The sequence below is a fragment of the Schistocerca serialis genome, chromosome 4 (genome assembly GCF_023864345.2).
Source record: "Schistocerca serialis cubense isolate TAMUIC-IGC-003099 chromosome 4, iqSchSeri2.2, whole genome shotgun sequence".
NCBI lineage: Eukaryota > Metazoa > Arthropoda > Insecta > Orthoptera > Acrididae > Schistocerca > Schistocerca serialis.
The window spans coordinates 36,230,121-36,246,931 of NC_064641.1; the positions used below are offsets into that span (position 1 = coordinate 36,230,121).

The following is a 16,811-nucleotide window of genomic DNA, read 5'->3' on the forward strand; positions in this document are numbered from 1 at the left end:
AGTCTCTCATATTAGAGATAGACAGTTTGCGCTTTCTCAAGAATCTGTTGTGTTGCTACACGTGCTTTCCCTACTTGCTAGATTAAACTGCTGCCGCAGCTTTTTCAACGGAACGCAGCACTGCCCGAGGTTACAGTACATCGCCCTTGCGGCACCTAAACACAGCGGCCTGTTGGGCCAGGCCGTCGTCAGAGTTCAGAAATAGCACGCGACCGTTCAAGTACGGTCTATTGCGTGCTGCGTGTATGGTTCTTCTCACAGCGAATCCCGCTATACATTCCTGAGGCTGACGCAGCTCAGGCGAAGAATCGGCGCGGCAGCATTATAGCGAGAACAGCAGAACGATGCATCGGCCGGGAATCGAACCCGGGCCGTCCGCATGCTAAGCGAGCATTCACCAATTTTTTTTTTTTTTGTTCTCATTTCTTTCGTTGCATTTGTTGGGGGCGGACGTCCGATGGCGCCCGTTCATGTTCATCGTTGACTCGGTCTTTTATTACAGAGGGCAGATAACTCTCAGACCGAACACGCTGAGCTATCGTGCCGGCAAGCCTTAAGATTATGAGACTTACGCGCTGCCTACTGCACTGCTGAGGCACATGCCATTGAACCACCGATGCTCGACAAGCTGCCCGTGCTTCCCGAGTACTTTTCTGCAGGGGAAAGTGGGATTGCCACCCAGCGACGTCGGATACAACCGAAAAAAGTGCTACACACGCGGAGTGCTCCACTACACTGCCTTAAAACGAATGCTCATCTCTATCGTGTGAGTAACCTTGCGGCCGCGGCGGCTAGTCTTGCCCAAAGACGCAGCGTGCGTGGAGGCGCTACCCGAATGCGTGTGGATGCACCCTCCTACCTCGTAAAGCGCCTGCAGCTACTATCACCGTGGGCCGCTGCTGGCGGGCAGGAAGCCGACACAGCGGGGCGTTGCGAGCAGCGCCTGTGCGGTGGTGGTGTAATGGTGAGCATGGTTGCCTTCCAAGCAGTTGATCCGGGTTCGATTCCCGGCCGCCGCAAGTGGCGCTGGTTTTTTCGTATGAGTATGTGAGCCGCGTGCTGTTAAATGAAGGTTTTTTTCGTCGTAGCTCCACGCAGACCATCCTGTAGTATGTCCCGACTTGTCCCGACTTTGCTCGGCTGACGCGAAAGCTGACGCTTGGAATTCGCCCTTATCAAAAGGACAGGCACTATAAACGGCTGAGAGAGGCGAGGTGTGGAGAGGTACCAAAACGACAGGCAATCTGCGAAATTTTCTGCTCGTTGTTCTTAAAGAAAAAAACCGACGCAGTCGGTAGGACTCGAACCTACGCTCCCAGAGGGAATCTGATTTCTAGTCAGACGCCTTAACCACTCGGCCACGACTGCTCGTAACTGAAGTTTCCCTGGAATCGTGAAGAATCAAACCGGTCTGCGCAGAATGTTGACAGGAAACGAACTCCGTGCACTGATTACGGCAGGGTTACCATCGCTACGAGACGAGCCATTACGGAAACGTTAAAATCTTCGCACGGACAGGGACTTGAACCCTGGACCCTTAGGTTAAAAGCCTAATGCTCTACCGACTGAGCTATCCGGGCTCACGCTCGTTGTGGATGGAGCGGCTGCAAGCAATGTAAATAACTGGAACGCGTGTGTAGGCGTACTACGGTAATTTCTGGCTTCTGGCGCAACTGGCGACTTCACCGACTTCCCACTGACGCTGGTAGCAGCCCAACAGCGGACCAGAGCCTCTTCTCCCTTTATTCCGGTGCCGACAGTAATTGCATCATGTGCCTGTTTTCCCCGATTACGTTCGGTCGAAGCTTCGGAAGGTGGGCGACAAACGACAGTTCGAAGGCCAAAACGTGGAGCGTTGTGTGCGCAAAAAATTCCGTTCCGGTACCGGGAATCGAACCCGGGCCTCCTGGGTGAAAGCCAGGTATCCTAGCCACTAGACCACACCGGATTTGCTCGATAAGCGTGAGGTTTTCTCCGTCTCCTCTCGTATTTCGTGCTGAATCTCGACTCAGTGCAGTTCTCCGTTTGCGAGCATATTTGCGCCTACAGACTGGCATGGCGCACAGCTCGAAATTGACTATTCATTATTTTACTCCTAACAAGGGAAGAGAAAGATCAAAGTTGTACGTTGTCATAATTGGAAATAAACATATTGACGCTGGGGCGTAGACTCCTTGTGGATAACGAACGACAATTAAGTTCGTTCCCTAGCAACAGCAACGCCGTTAATTCAGCCTTGATGTACAGCAAATTAAATGCCCCGGGTGAGGATCGAACTCACGACCTTAAGATTATGAGACTTACGCGCTACCTACTGCGCTACCGAGGCACGTTGCAAGTAACGTTACAGGAAACTTGGTAAGTCTCTCATATTAGAGATAGACAGTTTGCGCTTTCTCAAGAATCTGTTGTGTTGCTACACGTGCTTTCCCTACTTGCTAGATTAAACTGCTGCCGCAGCTTTTTCAACGGAACGCAGCACTGCCCGAGGTTACAGTACATCGCCCTTGCGGCACCTAAACACAGCGGCCTGTTGGGCCAGGCCGTCGTCAGAGTTCAGAAATAGCACGCGACCGTTCAAGTACGGTCTATTGCGTGCTGCGTGTATGGTTCTTCTCACAGCGAATCCCGCTATACATTCCTGAGGCTGACGCAGCTCAGGCGAAGAATCGGCGCGGCAGCATTATAGCGAGAACAGCAGAACGATGCATCGGCCGGGAATCGAACCCGGGCCGTCCGCATGCTAAGCGAGCATTCACCAATTTTTTTTTTTTTTGTTCTCATTTCTTTCGTTGCATTTGTTGGGGGCGGACGTCCGATGGCGCCCGTTCATGTTCATCGTTGACTCGGTCTTTTATTACAGAGGGCAGATAACTCTCAGACCGAACACGCTGAGCTATCGTGCCGGCAAGCCTTAAGATTATGAGACTTACGCGCTGCCTACTGCACTGCTGAGGCACATGCCATTGAACCACCGATGCTCGACAAGCTGCCCGTGCTTCCCGAGTACTTTTCTGCAGGGGAAAGTGGGATTGCCACCCAGCGACGTCGGATACAACCGAAAAAAGTGCTACACACGCGGAGTGCTCCACTACACTGCCTTAAAACGAATGCTCATCTCTATCGTGTGAGTAACCTTGCGGCCGCGGCGGCTAGTCTTGCCCAAAGACGCAGCGTGCGTGGAGGCGCTACCCGAATGCGTGTGGATGCACCCTCCTACCTCGTAAAGCGCCTGCAGCTACTATCACCGTGGGCCGCTGCTGGCGGGCAGGAAGCCGACACAGCGGGGCGTTGCGAGCAGCGCCTGTGCGGTGGTGGTGTAATGGTGAGCATGGTTGCCTTCCAAGCAGTTGATCCGGGTTCGATTCCCGGCCGCCGCAAGTGGCGCTGGTTTTTTCGTATGAGTATGTGAGCCGCGTGCTGTTAAATGAAGGTTTTTTTCGTCGTAGCTCCACGCAGACCATCCTGTAGTATGTCCCGACTTGTCCCGACTTTGCTCGGCTGACGCGAAAGCTGACGCTTGGAATTCGCCCTTATCAAAAGGACAGGCACTATAAACGGCTGAGAGAGGCGAGGTGTGGAGAGGTACCAAAACGACAGGCAATCTGCGAAATTTTCTGCTCGTTGTTCTTAAAGAAAAAAACCGACGCAGTCGGTAGGACTCGAACCTACGCTCCCAGAGGGAATCTGATTTCTAGTCAGACGCCTTAACCACTCGGCCACGACTGCTCGTAACTGAAGTTTCCCTGGAATCGTGAAGAATCAAACCGGTCTGCGCAGAATGTTGACAGGAAACGAACTCCGTGCACTGATTACGGCAGGGTTACCATCGCTACGAGACGAGCCATTACGGAAACGTTAAAATCTTCGCCCGGACAGGGACTTGAACCCTGGACCCTTAGGTTAAAAGCCTAATGCTCTACCGACTGAGCTATCCGGGCTCACGCTCGTTGTGGATGGAGCGGCTGCAAGCAATGTAAATAACTGGAACGCGTGTGTAGGCGTACTACGGTAATTTCTGGCTTCTGGCGCAACTGGCGACTTCACCGACTTCCCACTGACGCTGGTAGCAGCCCAACAGCGGACCAGAGCCTCTTCTCCCTTTATTCCGGTGCCGACAGTAATTGCATCATGTGCCTGTTTTCCCCGATTACGTTCGGTCGAAGCTTCGGAAGGTGGGCGACAAACGACAGTTCGAAGGCCAAAACGTGGAGCGTTGTGTGCGCAAAAAATTCCGTTCCGGTACCGGGAATCGAACCCGGGCCTCCTGGGTGAAAGCCAGGTATCCTAGCCACTAGACCACACCGGATTTGCTCGATAAGCGTGAGGTTTTCTCCGTCTCCTCTCGTATTTCGTGCTGAATCTCGACTCAGTGCAGTTCTCCGTTTGCGAGCATATTTGCGCCTACAGACTGGCATGGCGCACAGCTCGAAATTGACTATTCATTATTTTACTCCTAACAAGGGAAGAGAAAGATCAAAGTTGTACGTTGTCATAATTGGAAATAAACATATTGACGCTGGGGCGTAGACTCCTTGTGGATAACGAACGACAATTAAGTTCGTTCCCTAGCAACAGCAACGCCGTTAATTCAGCCTTGATGTACAGCAAATTAAATGCCCCGGGTGAGGATCGAACTCACGACCTTAAGATTATGAGACTTACGCGCTACCTACTGCGCTACCGAGGCACGTTGCAAGTAACGTTACAGGAAACTTGGTAAGTCTCTCATATTAGAGATAGACAGTTTGCGCTTTCTCAAGAATCTGTTGTGTTGCTACACGTGCTTTCCCTACTTGCTAGATTAAACTGCTGCCGCAGCTTTTTCAACGGAACGCAGCACTGCCCGAGGTTACAGTACATCGCCCTTGCGGCACCTAAACACAGCGGCCTGTTGGGCCAGGCCGTCGTCAGAGTTCAGAAATAGCACGCGACCGTTCAAGTACGGTCTATTGCGTGCTGCGTGTATGGTTCTTCTCACAGCGAATCCCGCTATACATTCCTGAGGCTGACGCAGCTCAGGCGAAGAATCGGCGCGGCAGCATTATAGCGAGAACAGCAGAACGATGCATCGGCCGGGAATCGAACCCGGGCCGTCCGCATGCTAAGCGAGCATTCACCAATTTTTTTTTTTTTTGTTCTCATTTCTTTCGTTGCATTTGTTGGGGGCGGACGTCCGATGGCGCCCGTTCATGTTCATCGTTGACTCGGTCTTTTATTACAGAGGGCAGATAACTCTCAGACCGAACACGCTGAGCTATCGTGCCGGCAAGCCTTAAGATTATGAGACTTACGCGCTGCCTACTGCACTGCTGAGGCACATGCCATTGAACCACCGATGCTCGACAAGCTGCCCGTGCTTCCCGAGTACTTTTCTGCAGGGGAAAGTGGGATTGCCACCCAGCGACGTCGGATACAACCGAAAAAAGTGCTACACACGCGGAGTGCTCCACTACACTGCCTTAAAACGAATGCTCATCTCTATCGTGTGAGTAACCTTGCGGCCGCGGCGGCTAGTCTTGCCCAAAGACGCAGCGTGCGTGGAGGCGCTACCCGAATGCGTGTGGATGCACCCTCCTACCTCGTAAAGCGCCTGCAGCTACTATCACCGTGGGCCGCTGCTGGCGGGCAGGAAGCCGACACAGCGGGGCGTTGCGAGCAGCGCCTGTGCGGTGGTGGTGTAATGGTGAGCATGGTTGCCTTCCAAGCAGTTGATCCGGGTTCGATTCCCGGCCGCCGCAAGTGGCGCTGGTTTTTTCGTATGAGTATGTGAGCCGCGTGCTGTTAAATGAAGGTTTTTTTCGTCGTAGCTCCACGCAGACCATCCTGTAGTATGTCCCGACTTGTCCCGACTTTGCTCGGCTGACGCGAAAGCTGACGCTTGGAATTCGCCCTTATCAAAAGGACAGGCACTATAAACGGCTGAGAGAGGCGAGGTGTGGAGAGGTACCAAAACGACAGGCAATCTGCGAAATTTTCTGCTCGTTGTTCTTAAAGAAAAAAACCGACGCAGTCGGTAGGACACGAACCTGCGCTCCCAGAGGTAATCTGATTTCTAGTCAGACGCCTTAACCACTCGGCCACGACTGCTCGTAACTGAAGTTTCCCTGGAATCGTGAAGAATCAAACCGGTCTGCGCAGAATGTTGACAGGAAACGAACTCCGTGCACTGATTACGGCAGGGTTACCATCGCTACGAGACGAGCCATTACGGAAACGTTAAAATCTTCGCCCGGACAGGGACTTGAACCCTGGACCCTTAGGTTAAAAGCCTAATGCTCTACCGACTGAGCTATCCGGGCACACGCTCGTTGTGGATGGAGCGGCTGCAAGCAATGTAAATAACTGGAACGCGTGTGTAGGCGTACTACGGTAATTTCTGGCTTCTGGCGCAACTGGCGACTTCACCGACTTCCCACTGACGCTGGTAGCAGCCCAACAGCGGACCAGAGCCTCTTCTCCCTTTATTCCGGTGCCGACAGTAATTGCATCATGTGCCTGTTTTCCCCGATTACGTTCGGTCGAAGCTTCGGAAGGTGGGCGACAAACGACAGTTCGAAGGCCAAAACGTGGAGCGTTGTGTGCGCAAAAAATTCCGTTCCGGTACCGGGAATCGAACCCGGGCCTCCTGGGTGAAAGCCAGGTATCCTAGCCACTAGACCACACCGGATTTGCTCGATAAGCGTGAGGTTTTCTCCGTCTCCTCTCGTATTTCGTGCTGAATCTCGACTCAGTGCAGTTCTCCGTTTGCGAGCATATTTGCGCCTACAGACTGGCATGGCGCACAGCTCGAAATTGACTATTCATTATTTTACTCCTAACAAGGGAAGAGAAAGATCAAAGTTGTACGTTGTCATAATTGGAAATAAACATATTGACGCTGGGGCGTAGACTCCTTGTGGATAACGAACGACAATTAAGTTCGTTCCCTAGCAACAGCAACGCCGTTAATTCAGCCTTGATGTACAGCAAATTAAATGCCCCGGGTGAGGATCGAACTCACGACCTTAAGATTATGAGACTTACGCGCTACCTACTGCGCTACCGAGGCACGTTGCAAGTAACGTTACAGGAAACTTGGTAAGTCTCTCATATTAGAGATAGACAGTTTGCGCTTTCTCAAGAATCTGTTGTGTTGCTACACGTGCTTTCCCTACTTGCTAGATTAAACTGCTGCCGCAGCTTTTTCAACGGAACGCAGCACTGCCCGAGGTTACAGTACATCGCCCTTGCGGCACCTAAACACAGCGGCCTGTTGGGCCAGGCCGTCGTCAGAGTTCAGAAATAGCACGCGACCGTTCAAGTACGGTCTATTGCGTGCTGCGTGTATGGTTCTTCTCACAGCGAATCCCGCTATACATTCCTGAGGCTGACGCAGCTCAGGCGAAGAATCGGCGCGGCAGCATTATAGCGAGAACAGCAGAACGATGCATCGGCCGGGAATCGAACCCGGGCCGTCCGCATGCTAAGCGAGCATTCACCAATTTTTTTTTTTTTGTTCTCATTTCTTTCGTTGCATTTGTTGGGGGCGGACGTCCGATGGCGCCCGTTCATGTTCATCGTTGACTCGGTCTTTTATTACAGAGGGCAGATAACTCTCAGACCGAACACGCTGAGCTATCGTGCCGGCAAGCCTTAAGATTATGAGACTTACGCGCTGCCTACTGCACTGCTGAGGCACATGCCATTGAACCACCGATGCTCGACAAGCTGCCCGTGCTTCCCGAGTACTTTTCTGCAGGGGAAAGTGGGATTGCCACCCAGCGACGTCGGATACAACCGAAAAAAGTGCTACACACGCGGAGTGCTCCACTACACTGCCTTAAAACGAATGCTCATCTCTATCGTGTGAGTAACCTTGCGGCCGCGGCGGCTAGTCTTGCCCAAAGACGCAGCGTGCGTGGAGGCGCTACCCGAATGCGTGTGGATGCACCCTCCTACCTCGTAAAGCGCCTGCAGCTACTATCACCGTGGGCCGCTGCTGGCGGGCAGGAAGCCGACACAGCGGGGCGTTGCGAGCAGCGCCTGTGCGGTGGTGGTGTAATGGTGAGCATGGTTGCCTTCCAAGCAGTTGATCCGGGTTCGATTCCCGGCCGCCGCAAGTGGCGCTGGTTTTTTCGTATGAGTATGTGAGCCGCGTGCTGTTAAATGAAGGTTTTTTTCGTCGTAGCTCCACGCAGACCATCCTGTAGTATGTCCCGACTTGTCCCGACTTTGCTCGGCTGACGCGAAAGCTGACGCTTGGAATTCGCCCTTATCAAAAGGACAGGCACTATAAACGGCTGAGAGAGGCGAGGTGTGGAGAGGTACCAAAACGACAGGCAATCTGCGAAATTTTCTGCTCGTTGTTCTTAAAGAAAAAAACCGACGCAGTCGGTAGGACTCGAACCTGCGCTCCCAGAGGGAATCTGATTTCTAGTCAGACGCCTTAACCACTCGGCCACGACTGCTCGTAACTGAAGTTTCCCTGGAATCGTGAAGAATCAAACCGGTCTGCGCAGAATGTTGACAGGAAACGAACTCCGTGCACTGATTACGGCAGGGTTACCATCGCTACGAGACGAGCCATTACGGAAACGTTAAAATCTTCGCACGGACAGGGACTTGAACCCTGGACCCTTAGGTTAAAAGCCTAATGCTCTACCGACTGAGCTATCCGGGCTCACGCTCGTTGTGGATGGAGCGGCTGCAAGCAATGTAAATAACTGGAACGCGTGTGTAGGCGTACTACGGTAATTTCTGGCTTCTGGCGCAACTGGCGACTTCACCGACTTCCCACTGACGCTGGTAGCAGCCCAACAGCGGACCAGAGCCTCTTCTCCCTTTATTCCGGTGCCGACAGTAATTGCATCATGTGCCTGTTTTCCCCGATTACGTTCGGTCGAAGCTTCGGAAGGTGGGCGACAAACGACAGTTCGAAGGCCAAAACGTGGAGCGTTGTGTGCGCAAAAAATTCCGTTCCGGTACCGGGAATCGAACCCGGGCCTCCTGGGTGAAAGCCAGGTATCCTAGCCACTAGACCACACCGGATTTGCTCGATAAGCGTGAGGTTTTCTCCGTCTCCTCTCGTATTTCGTGCTGAATCTCGACTCAGTGCAGTTCTCCGTTTGCGAGCATATTTGCGCCTACAGACTGGCATGGCGCACAGCTCGAAATTGACTATTCATTATTTTACTCCTAACAAGGGAAGAGAAAGATCAAAGTTGTACGTTGTCATAATTGGAAATAAACATATTGACGCTGGGGCGTAGACTCCTTGTGGATAACGAACGACAATTAAGTTCGTTCCCTAGCAACAGCAACGCCGTTAATTCAGCCTTGATGTACAGCAAATTAAATGCCCCGGGTGAGGATCGAACTCACGACCTTAAGATTATGAGACTTACGCGCTACCTACTGCGCTACCGAGGCACGTTGCAAGTAACGTTACAGGAAACTTGGTAAGTCTCTCATATTAGAGATAGACAGTTTGCGCTTTCTCAAGAATCTGTTGTGTTGCTACACGTGCTTTCCCTACTTGCTAGATTAAACTGCTGCCGCAGCTTTTTCAACGGAACGCAGCACTGCCCGAGGTTACAGTACATCGCCCTTGCGGCACCTAAACACAGCGGCCTGTTGGGCCAGGCCGTCGTCAGAGTTCAGAAATAGCACGCGACCGTTCAAGTACGGTCTATTGCGTGCTGCGTGTATGGTTCTTCTCACAGCGAATCCCGCTATACATTCCTGAGGCTGACGCAGCTCAGGCGAAGAATCGGCGCGGCAGCATTATAGCGAGAACAGCAGAACGATGCATCGGCCGGGAATCGAACCCGGGCCGTCCGCATGCTAAGCGAGCATTCACCAATTTTTTTTTTTTTTGTTCTCATTTCTTTCGTTGCATTTGTTGGGGGCGGACGTCCGATGGCGCCCGTTCATGTTCATCGTTGACTCGGTCTTTTATTACAGAGGGCAGATAACTCTCAGACCGAACACGCTGAGCTATCGTGCCGGCAAGCCTTAAGATTATGAGACTTACGCGCTGCCTACTGCACTGCTGAGGCACATGCCATTGAACCACCGATGCTCGACAAGCTGCCCGTGCTTCCCGAGTACTTTTCTGCAGGGGAAAGTGGGATTGCCACCCAGCGACGTCGGATACAACCGAAAAAAGTGCTACACACGCGGAGTGCTCCACTACACTGCCTTAAAACGAATGCTCATCTCTATCGTGTGAGTAACCTTGCGGCCGCGGCGGCTAGTCTTGCCCAAAGACGCAGCGTGCGTGGAGGCGCTACCCGAATGCGTGTGGATGCACCCTCCTACCTCGTAAAGCGCCTGCAGCTACTATCACCGTGGGCCGCTGCTGGCGGGCAGGAAGCCGACACAGCGGGGCGTTGCGAGCAGCGCCTGTGCGGTGGTGGTGTAATGGTGAGCATGGTTGCCTTCCAAGCAGTTGATCCGGGTTCGATTCCCGGCCGCCGCAAGTGGCGCTGGTTTTTTCGTATGAGTATGTGAGCCGCGTGCTGTTAAATGAAGGTTTTTTTCGTCGTAGCTCCACGCAGACCATCCTGTAGTATGTCCCGACTTGTCCCGACTTTGCTCGGCTGACGCGAAAGCTGACGCTTGGAATTCGCCCTTATCAAAAGGACAGGCACTATAAACGGCTGAGAGAGGCGAGGTGTGGAGAGGTACCAAAACGACAGGCAATCTGCGAAATTTTCTGCTCGTTGTTCTTAAAGAAAAAAACCGACGCAGTCGGTAGGACTCGAACCTACGCTCCCAGAGGGAATCTGATTTCTAGTCAGACGCCTTAACCACTCGGCCACGACTGCTCGTAACTGAAGTTTCCCTGGAATCGTGAAGAATCAAACCGGTCTGCGCAGAATGTTGACAGGAAACGAACTCCGTGCACTGATTACGGCAGGGTTACCATCGCTACGAGACGAGCCATTACGGAAACGTTAAAATCTTCGCCCGGACAGGGACTTGAACCCTGGACCCTTAGGTTAAAAGCCTAATGCTCTACCGACTGAGCTATCCGGGCTCACGCTCGTTGTGGATGGAGCGGCTGCAAGCAATGTAAATAACTGGAACGCGTGTGTAGGCGTACTACGGTAATTTCTGGCTTCTGGCGCAACTGGCGACTTCACCGACTTCCCACTGACGCTGGTAGCAGCCCAACAGCGGACCAGAGCCTCTTCTCCCTTTATTCCGGTGCCGACAGTAATTGCATCATGTGCCTGTTTTCCCCGATTACGTTCGGTCGAAGCTTCGGAAGGTGGGCGACAAACGACAGTTCGAAGGCCAAAACGTGGAGCGTTGTGTGCGCAAAAAATTCCGTTCCGGTACCGGGAATCGAACCCGGGCCTCCTGGGTGAAAGCCAGGTATCCTAGCCACTAGACCACACCGGATTTGCTCGATAAGCGTGAGGTTTTCTCCGTCTCCTCTCGTATTTCGTGCTGAATCTCGACTCAGTGCAGTTCTCCGTTTGCGAGCATATTTGCGCCTACAGACTGGCATGGCGCACAGCTCGAAATTGACTATTCATTATTTTACTCCTAACAAGGGAAGAGAAAGATCAAAGTTGTACGTTGTCATAATTGGAAATAAACATATTGACGCTGGGGCGTAGACTCCTTGTGGATAACGAACGACAATTAAGTTCGTTCCCTAGCAACAGCAACGCCGTTAATTCAGCCTTGATGTACAGCAAATTAAATGCCCCGGGTGAGGATCGAACTCACGACCTTAAGATTATGAGACTTACGCGCTACCTACTGCGCTACCGAGGCACGTTGCAAGTAACGTTACAGGAAACTTGGTAAGTCTCTCATATTAGAGATAGACAGTTTGCGCTTTCTCAAGAATCTGTTGTGTTGCTACACGTGCTTTCCCTACTTGCTAGATTAAACTGCTGCCGCAGCTTTTTCAACGGAACGCAGCACTGCCCGAGGTTACAGTACATCGCCCTTGCGGCACCTAAACACAGCGGCCTGTTGGGCCAGGCCGTCGTCAGAGTTCAGAAATAGCACGCGACCGTTCAAGTACGGTCTATTGCGTGCTGCGTGTATGGTTCTTCTCACAGCGAATCCCGCTATACATTCCTGAGGCTGACGCAGCTCAGGCGAAGAATCGGCGCGGCAGCATTATAGCGAGAACAGCAGAACGATGCATCGGCCGGGAATCGAACCCGGGCCGTCCGCATGCTAAGCGAGCATTCACCAATTTTTTTTTTTTTTGTTCTCATTTCTTTCGTTGCATTTGTTGGGGGCGGACGTCCGATGGCGCCCGTTCATGTTCATCGTTGACTCGGTCTTTTATTACAGAGGGCAGATAACTCTCAGACCGAACACGCTGAGCTATCGTGCCGGCAAGCCTTAAGATTATGAGACTTACGCGCTGCCTACTGCACTGCTGAGGCACATGCCATTGAACCACCGATGCTCGACAAGCTGCCCGTGCTTCCCGAGTACTTTTCTGCAGGGGAAAGTGGGATTGCCACCCAGCGACGTCGGATACAACCGAAAAAAGTGCTACACACGCGGAGTGCTCCACTACACTGCCTTAAAACGAATGCTCATCTCTATCGTGTGAGTAACCTTGCGGCCGCGGCGGCTAGTCTTGCCCAAAGACGCAGCGTGCGTGGAGGCGCTACCCGAATGCGTGTGGATGCACCCTCCTACCTCGTAAAGCGCCTGCAGCTACTATCACCGTGGGCCGCTGCTGGCGGGCAGGAAGCCGACACAGCGGGGCGTTGCGAGCAGCGCCTGTGCGGTGGTGGTGTAATGGTGAGCATGGTTGCCTTCCAAGCAGTTGATCCGGGTTCGATTCCCGGCCGCCGCAAGTGGCGCTGGTTTTTTCGTATGAGTATGTGAGCCGCGTGCTGTTAAATGAAGGTTTTTTTCGTCGTAGCTCCACGCAGACCATCCTGTAGTATGTCCCGACTTGTCCCGACTTTGCTCGGCTGACGCGAAAGCTGACGCTTGGAATTCGCCCTTATCAAAAGGACAGGCACTATAAACGGCTGAGAGAGGCGAGGTGTGGAGAGGTACCAAAACGACAGGCAATCTGCGAAATTTTCTGCTCGTTGTTCTTAAAGAAAAAAACCGACGCAGTCGGTAGGACTCGAACCTGCGCTCCCAGAGGTAATCTGATTTCTAGTCAGACGCCTTAACCACTCGGCCACGACTGCTCGTAACTGAAGTTTCCCTGGAATCGTGAAGAATCAAACCGGTCTGCGCAGAATGTTGACAGGAAACGAACTCCGTGCACTGATTACGGCAGGGTTACCATCGCTACGAGACGAGCCATTACGGAAACGTTAAAATCTTCGCCCGGACAGGGACTTGAACCCTGGACCCTTAGGTTAAAAGCCTAATGCTCTACCGACTGAGCTATCCGGGCACACGCTCGTTGTGGATGGAGCGGCTGCAAGCAATGTAAATAACTGGAACGCGTGTGTAGGCGTACTACGGTAATTTCTGGCTTCTGGCGCAACTGGCGACTTCACCGACTTCCCACTGACGCTGGTAGCAGCCCAACAGCGGACCAGAGCCTCTTCTCCCTTTATTCCGGTGCCGACAGTAATTGCATCATGTGCCTGTTTTCCCCGATTACGTTCGGTCGAAGCTTCGGAAGGTGGGCGACAAACGACAGTTCGAAGGCCAAAACGTGGAGCGTTGTGTGCGCAAAAAATTCCGTTCCGGTACCGGGAATCGAACCCGGGCCTCCTGGGTGAAAGCCAGGTATCCTAGCCACTAGACCACACCGGATTTGCTCGATAAGCGTGAGGTTTTCTCCGTCTCCTCTCGTATTTCGTGCTGAATCTCGACTCAGTGCAGTTCTCCGTTTGCGAGCATATTTGCGCCTACAGACTGGCATGGCGCACAGCTCGAAATTGACTATTCATTATTTTACTCCTAACAAGGGAAGAGAAAGATCAAAGTTGTACGTTGTCATAATTGGAAATAAACATATTGACGCTGGGGCGTAGACTCCTTGTGGATAACGAACGACAATTAAGTTCGTTCCCTAGCAACAGCAACGCCGTTAATTCAGCCTTGATGTACAGCAAATTAAATGCCCCGGGTGAGGATCGAACTCACGACCTTAAGATTATGAGACTTACGCGCTACCTACTGCGCTACCGAGGCACGTTGCAAGTAACGTTACAGGAAACTTGGTAAGTCTCTCATATTAGAGATAGACAGTTTGCGCTTTCTCAAGAATCTGTTGTGTTGCTACACGTGCTTTCCCTACTTGCTAGATTAAACTGCTGCCGCAGCTTTTTCAACGGAACGCAGCACTGCCCGAGGTTACAGTACATCGCCCTTGCGGCACCTAAACACAGCGGCCTGTTGGGCCAGGCCGTCGTCAGAGTTCAGAAATAGCACGCGACCGTTCAAGTACGGTCTATTGCGTGCTGCGTGTATGGTTCTTCTCACAGCGAATCCCGCTATACATTCCTGAGGCTGACGCAGCTCAGGCGAAGAATCGGCGCGGCAGCATTATAGCGAGAACAGCAGAACGATGCATCGGCCGGGAATCGAACCCGGGCCGTCCGCATGCTAAGCGAGCATTCACCAATTTTTTTTTTTTTGTTCTCATTTCTTTCGTTGCATTTGTTGGGGGCGGACGTCCGATGGCGCCCGTTCATGTTCATCGTTGACTCGGTCTTTTATTACAGAGGGCAGATAACTCTCAGACCGAACACGCTGAGCTATCGTGCCGGCAAGCCTTAAGATTATGAGACTTACGCGCTGCCTACTGCACTGCTGAGGCACATGCCATTGAACCACCGATGCTCGACAAGCTGCCCGTGCTTCCCGAGTACTTTTCTGCAGGGGAAAGTGGGATTGCCACCCAGCGACGTCGGATACAACCGAAAAAAGTGCTACACACGCGGAGTGCTCCACTACACTGCCTTAAAACGAATGCTCATCTCTATCGTGTGAGTAACCTTGCGGCCGCGGCGGCTAGTCTTGCCCAAAGACGCAGCGTGCGTGGAGGCGCTACCCGAATGCGTGTGGATGCACCCTCCTACCTCGTAAAGCGCCTGCAGCTACTATCACCGTGGGCCGCTGCTGGCGGGCAGGAAGCCGACACAGCGGGGCGTTGCGAGCAGCGCCTGTGCGGTGGTGGTGTAATGGTGAGCATAGTTGCCTTCCAAGCAGTTGATCCGGGTTCGATTCCCGGCCGCCGCAAGTGGCGCTGGTTTTTTCGTATGAGTATGTGAGCCGCGTGCTGTTAAATGAAGGTTTTTTTCGTCGTAGCTCCACGCAGACCATCCTGTAGTATGTCCCGACTTGTCCCGACTTTGCTCGGCTGACGCGAAAGCTGACGCTTGGAATTCGCCCTTATCAAAAGGACAGGCACTATAAACGGCTGAGAGAGGCGAGGTGTGGAGAGGTACCAAAACGACAGGCAATCTGCGAAATTTTCTGCTCGTTGTTCTTAAAGAAAAAAACCGACGCAGTCGGTAGGACTCGAACCTGCGCTCCCAGAGGTAATCTGATTTCTAGTCAGACGCCTTAACCACTCGGCCACGACTGCTCGTAACTGAAGTTTCCCTGGAATCGTGAAGAATCAAACCGGTCTGCGCAGAATGTTGACAGGAAACGAACTCCGTGCACTGATTACGGCAGGGTTACCATCGCTACGAGACGAGCCATTACGGAAACGTTAAAATCTTCGCCCGGACAGGGACTTGAACCCTGGACCCTTAGGTTAAAAGCCTAATGCTCTACCGACTGAGCTATCCGGGCTCACGCTCGTTGTGGATGGAGCGGCTGCAAGCAATGTAAATAACTGGAACGCGTGTGTAGGCGTACTACGGTAATTTCTGGCTTCTGGCGCAACTGGCGACTTCACCGACTTCCCACTGACGCTGGTAGCAGCCCAACAGCGGACCAGAGCCTCTTCTCCCTTTATTCCGGTGCCGACAGTAATTGCATCATGTGCCTGTTTTCCCCGATTACGTTCGGTCGAAGCTTCGGAAGGTGGGCGACAAACGACAGTTCGAAGGCCAAAACGTGGAGCGTTGTGTGCGCAAAAAATTCCGTTCCGGTACCGGGAATCGAACCCGGGCCTCCTGGGTGAAAGCCAGGTATCCTAGCCACTAGACCACACCGGATTTGCTCGATAAGCGTGAGGTTTTCTCCGTCTCCTCTCGTATTTCGTGCTGAATCTCGACTCAGTGCAGTTCTCCGTTTGCGAGCATATTTGCGCCTACAGACTGGCATGGCGCACAGCTCGAAATTGACTATTCATTATTTTACTCCTAACAAGGGAAGAGAAAGATCAAAGTTGTACGTTGTCATAATTGGAAATAAACATATTGACGCTGGGGCGTAGACTCCTTGTGGATAACGAACGACAATTAAGTTCGTTCCCTAGCAACAGCAACGCCGTTAATTCAGCCTTGATGTACAGCAAATTAAATGCCCCGGGTGAGGATCGAACTCACGACCTTAAGATTATGAGACTTACGCGCTACCTACTGCGCTACCGAGGCACGTTGCAAGTAACGTTACAGGAAACTTGGTAAGTCTCTCATATTAGAGATAGACAGTTTGCGCTTTCTCAAGAATCTGTTGTGTTGCTACACGTGCTTTCCCTACTTGCTAGATTAAACTGCTGCCGCAGCTTTTTCAACGGAACGCAGCACTGCCCGAGGTTACAGTACATCGCCCTTGCGGCACCTAAACACAGCGGCCTGTTGGGCCAGGCCGTCGTCAGAGTTCAGAAATAGCACGCGACCGTTCAAGTACGGTCTATTGCGTGCTGCGTGTATGGTTCTTCTCACAGCGAATCCCGCTATACATTCCTGAGG

At 52.5% G+C, this 16,811-nt stretch overlaps 35 non-coding genes across 35 annotated transcripts; 7 read left to right on the top strand and 28 right to left on the bottom strand.

Moving 5' to 3' along the window:
* The first annotated feature begins 947 nt into the window (after positions 1 to 947).
* Positions 948 to 1,019, top strand: Trnag-ucc (transfer RNA glycine (anticodon UCC)). Its single transcript has one exon. It is a non-coding gene; the product is annotated as a tRNA-Gly (tRNA).
* A 267-nt stretch (positions 1,020 to 1,286) lies between these two features.
* Trnas-aga (transfer RNA serine (anticodon AGA)) lies at positions 1,287 to 1,368 on the bottom strand. Its single transcript has one exon. It is a non-coding gene; the product is annotated as a tRNA-Ser (tRNA).
* Positions 1,369 to 1,507: 139 nt separating this feature from the next.
* On the bottom strand, positions 1,508 to 1,580 carry Trnak-uuu (transfer RNA lysine (anticodon UUU)). Its single transcript has one exon. It is a non-coding gene; the product is annotated as a tRNA-Lys (tRNA).
* Positions 1,581 to 1,876: 296 nt separating this feature from the next.
* Positions 1,877 to 1,948, bottom strand: Trnae-uuc (transfer RNA glutamic acid (anticodon UUC)). The gene has a single exon. It is a non-coding gene; the product is annotated as a tRNA-Glu (tRNA).
* Positions 1,949 to 2,256: 308 nt separating this feature from the next.
* Trnam-cau (transfer RNA methionine (anticodon CAU)) lies at positions 2,257 to 2,329 on the bottom strand. Its single transcript has one exon. It is a non-coding gene; the product is annotated as a tRNA-Met (tRNA).
* A 979-nt stretch (positions 2,330 to 3,308) lies between these two features.
* Positions 3,309 to 3,380, top strand: Trnag-ucc (transfer RNA glycine (anticodon UCC)). Its single transcript has one exon. It is a non-coding gene; the product is annotated as a tRNA-Gly (tRNA).
* A 267-nt stretch (positions 3,381 to 3,647) lies between these two features.
* Trnas-aga (transfer RNA serine (anticodon AGA)) lies at positions 3,648 to 3,729 on the bottom strand. The gene has a single exon. It is a non-coding gene; the product is annotated as a tRNA-Ser (tRNA).
* Positions 3,730 to 3,868: 139 nt separating this feature from the next.
* Trnak-uuu (transfer RNA lysine (anticodon UUU)) lies at positions 3,869 to 3,941 on the bottom strand. The gene has a single exon. It is a non-coding gene; the product is annotated as a tRNA-Lys (tRNA).
* A 296-nt stretch (positions 3,942 to 4,237) lies between these two features.
* Positions 4,238 to 4,309, bottom strand: Trnae-uuc (transfer RNA glutamic acid (anticodon UUC)). The gene has a single exon. It is a non-coding gene; the product is annotated as a tRNA-Glu (tRNA).
* Positions 4,310 to 4,617: 308 nt separating this feature from the next.
* Positions 4,618 to 4,690, bottom strand: Trnam-cau (transfer RNA methionine (anticodon CAU)). Its single transcript has one exon. It is a non-coding gene; the product is annotated as a tRNA-Met (tRNA).
* Positions 4,691 to 5,669: 979 nt separating this feature from the next.
* Positions 5,670 to 5,741, top strand: Trnag-ucc (transfer RNA glycine (anticodon UCC)). The gene has a single exon. It is a non-coding gene; the product is annotated as a tRNA-Gly (tRNA).
* A 267-nt stretch (positions 5,742 to 6,008) lies between these two features.
* Positions 6,009 to 6,090, bottom strand: Trnas-aga (transfer RNA serine (anticodon AGA)). The gene has a single exon. It is a non-coding gene; the product is annotated as a tRNA-Ser (tRNA).
* Positions 6,091 to 6,229: 139 nt separating this feature from the next.
* Positions 6,230 to 6,302, bottom strand: Trnak-uuu (transfer RNA lysine (anticodon UUU)). The gene has a single exon. It is a non-coding gene; the product is annotated as a tRNA-Lys (tRNA).
* A 296-nt stretch (positions 6,303 to 6,598) lies between these two features.
* Trnae-uuc (transfer RNA glutamic acid (anticodon UUC)) lies at positions 6,599 to 6,670 on the bottom strand. Its single transcript has one exon. It is a non-coding gene; the product is annotated as a tRNA-Glu (tRNA).
* A 308-nt stretch (positions 6,671 to 6,978) lies between these two features.
* Trnam-cau (transfer RNA methionine (anticodon CAU)) lies at positions 6,979 to 7,051 on the bottom strand. The gene has a single exon. It is a non-coding gene; the product is annotated as a tRNA-Met (tRNA).
* A 978-nt stretch (positions 7,052 to 8,029) lies between these two features.
* Positions 8,030 to 8,101, top strand: Trnag-ucc (transfer RNA glycine (anticodon UCC)). Its single transcript has one exon. It is a non-coding gene; the product is annotated as a tRNA-Gly (tRNA).
* Positions 8,102 to 8,368: 267 nt separating this feature from the next.
* On the bottom strand, positions 8,369 to 8,450 carry Trnas-aga (transfer RNA serine (anticodon AGA)). The gene has a single exon. It is a non-coding gene; the product is annotated as a tRNA-Ser (tRNA).
* A 139-nt stretch (positions 8,451 to 8,589) lies between these two features.
* On the bottom strand, positions 8,590 to 8,662 carry Trnak-uuu (transfer RNA lysine (anticodon UUU)). The gene has a single exon. It is a non-coding gene; the product is annotated as a tRNA-Lys (tRNA).
* Positions 8,663 to 8,958: 296 nt separating this feature from the next.
* Positions 8,959 to 9,030, bottom strand: Trnae-uuc (transfer RNA glutamic acid (anticodon UUC)). Its single transcript has one exon. It is a non-coding gene; the product is annotated as a tRNA-Glu (tRNA).
* Positions 9,031 to 9,338: 308 nt separating this feature from the next.
* Trnam-cau (transfer RNA methionine (anticodon CAU)) lies at positions 9,339 to 9,411 on the bottom strand. The gene has a single exon. It is a non-coding gene; the product is annotated as a tRNA-Met (tRNA).
* A 979-nt stretch (positions 9,412 to 10,390) lies between these two features.
* Trnag-ucc (transfer RNA glycine (anticodon UCC)) lies at positions 10,391 to 10,462 on the top strand. The gene has a single exon. It is a non-coding gene; the product is annotated as a tRNA-Gly (tRNA).
* A 267-nt stretch (positions 10,463 to 10,729) lies between these two features.
* On the bottom strand, positions 10,730 to 10,811 carry Trnas-aga (transfer RNA serine (anticodon AGA)). Its single transcript has one exon. It is a non-coding gene; the product is annotated as a tRNA-Ser (tRNA).
* Positions 10,812 to 10,950: 139 nt separating this feature from the next.
* Trnak-uuu (transfer RNA lysine (anticodon UUU)) lies at positions 10,951 to 11,023 on the bottom strand. Its single transcript has one exon. It is a non-coding gene; the product is annotated as a tRNA-Lys (tRNA).
* Positions 11,024 to 11,319: 296 nt separating this feature from the next.
* Positions 11,320 to 11,391, bottom strand: Trnae-uuc (transfer RNA glutamic acid (anticodon UUC)). The gene has a single exon. It is a non-coding gene; the product is annotated as a tRNA-Glu (tRNA).
* A 308-nt stretch (positions 11,392 to 11,699) lies between these two features.
* On the bottom strand, positions 11,700 to 11,772 carry Trnam-cau (transfer RNA methionine (anticodon CAU)). The gene has a single exon. It is a non-coding gene; the product is annotated as a tRNA-Met (tRNA).
* Positions 11,773 to 12,751: 979 nt separating this feature from the next.
* Positions 12,752 to 12,823, top strand: Trnag-ucc (transfer RNA glycine (anticodon UCC)). Its single transcript has one exon. It is a non-coding gene; the product is annotated as a tRNA-Gly (tRNA).
* A 267-nt stretch (positions 12,824 to 13,090) lies between these two features.
* On the bottom strand, positions 13,091 to 13,172 carry Trnas-aga (transfer RNA serine (anticodon AGA)). Its single transcript has one exon. It is a non-coding gene; the product is annotated as a tRNA-Ser (tRNA).
* A 139-nt stretch (positions 13,173 to 13,311) lies between these two features.
* On the bottom strand, positions 13,312 to 13,384 carry Trnak-uuu (transfer RNA lysine (anticodon UUU)). Its single transcript has one exon. It is a non-coding gene; the product is annotated as a tRNA-Lys (tRNA).
* Positions 13,385 to 13,680: 296 nt separating this feature from the next.
* Positions 13,681 to 13,752, bottom strand: Trnae-uuc (transfer RNA glutamic acid (anticodon UUC)). Its single transcript has one exon. It is a non-coding gene; the product is annotated as a tRNA-Glu (tRNA).
* A 308-nt stretch (positions 13,753 to 14,060) lies between these two features.
* On the bottom strand, positions 14,061 to 14,133 carry Trnam-cau (transfer RNA methionine (anticodon CAU)). The gene has a single exon. It is a non-coding gene; the product is annotated as a tRNA-Met (tRNA).
* A 978-nt stretch (positions 14,134 to 15,111) lies between these two features.
* On the top strand, positions 15,112 to 15,183 carry Trnag-ucc (transfer RNA glycine (anticodon UCC)). Its single transcript has one exon. It is a non-coding gene; the product is annotated as a tRNA-Gly (tRNA).
* Positions 15,184 to 15,450: 267 nt separating this feature from the next.
* Positions 15,451 to 15,532, bottom strand: Trnas-aga (transfer RNA serine (anticodon AGA)). The gene has a single exon. It is a non-coding gene; the product is annotated as a tRNA-Ser (tRNA).
* A 139-nt stretch (positions 15,533 to 15,671) lies between these two features.
* On the bottom strand, positions 15,672 to 15,744 carry Trnak-uuu (transfer RNA lysine (anticodon UUU)). The gene has a single exon. It is a non-coding gene; the product is annotated as a tRNA-Lys (tRNA).
* A 296-nt stretch (positions 15,745 to 16,040) lies between these two features.
* Trnae-uuc (transfer RNA glutamic acid (anticodon UUC)) lies at positions 16,041 to 16,112 on the bottom strand. The gene has a single exon. It is a non-coding gene; the product is annotated as a tRNA-Glu (tRNA).
* Positions 16,113 to 16,420: 308 nt separating this feature from the next.
* Trnam-cau (transfer RNA methionine (anticodon CAU)) lies at positions 16,421 to 16,493 on the bottom strand. Its single transcript has one exon. It is a non-coding gene; the product is annotated as a tRNA-Met (tRNA).
* Between the last annotated feature and the right edge of the window lie 318 nt (positions 16,494 to 16,811).